Raw genomic sequence first — 467 nt, 5'->3', positions numbered from 1 at the left:
CCCACCGCCACCGTCACCCCGCACCCACTGCTACCGTCACCCCATCCCACCACCACCGTCACCCCATCCCACAGCCACCGTCATCCCACAGCCACCATCACCCCGCACCCACCGCCACCGTCACCCCATCCCACCGCCACCGTCACCCCCATCCCACCGCCACCGTCACCCTGCACCCACCGCCACCGTCACCCCGCACCCACCGCCACCGTCACCCCCACACCCACAGTCACCCACATCCCACCGCCACCGTCACCCCAACACCCACCGCCACCGTCACCCCATCCCATCGCCACCATCACCCCCAGCCCACCGCCACCGTCACGCCCGTCTCACCGCCACCATCACCCCACACCCACCGCCACCGTCACCCCCACCCCACCGCCACCGTCACCCCATCCCACCGCCAAAGTCACCCCACACCCACCGCTACCGTCACCCCCACCGCCACCGTCACCCCCATCCCA

At 71.5% G+C, this 467-nt stretch overlaps 1 protein-coding gene across 1 annotated transcript in view; it reads right to left on the bottom strand.

Moving 5' to 3' along the window:
* ezh1 (enhancer of zeste 1 polycomb repressive complex 2 subunit) overlaps nucleotides 1–467 on the bottom strand; it is a 21,749-nt gene that overhangs the window by 8,932 nt on the left and 12,350 nt on the right. The window lies entirely within an intron of this gene.

Source organism: Rhincodon typus, chromosome 30, assembly GCF_021869965.1.
Source record: "Rhincodon typus isolate 14 chromosome 30, sRhiTyp1.1, whole genome shotgun sequence".
Lineage (NCBI taxonomy): Eukaryota > Metazoa > Chordata > Chondrichthyes > Orectolobiformes > Rhincodontidae > Rhincodon > Rhincodon typus.
The sequence above is the reverse complement of the archived record's forward strand: the minus strand, read 5'-3'. Positions and strand labels throughout refer to the sequence as shown.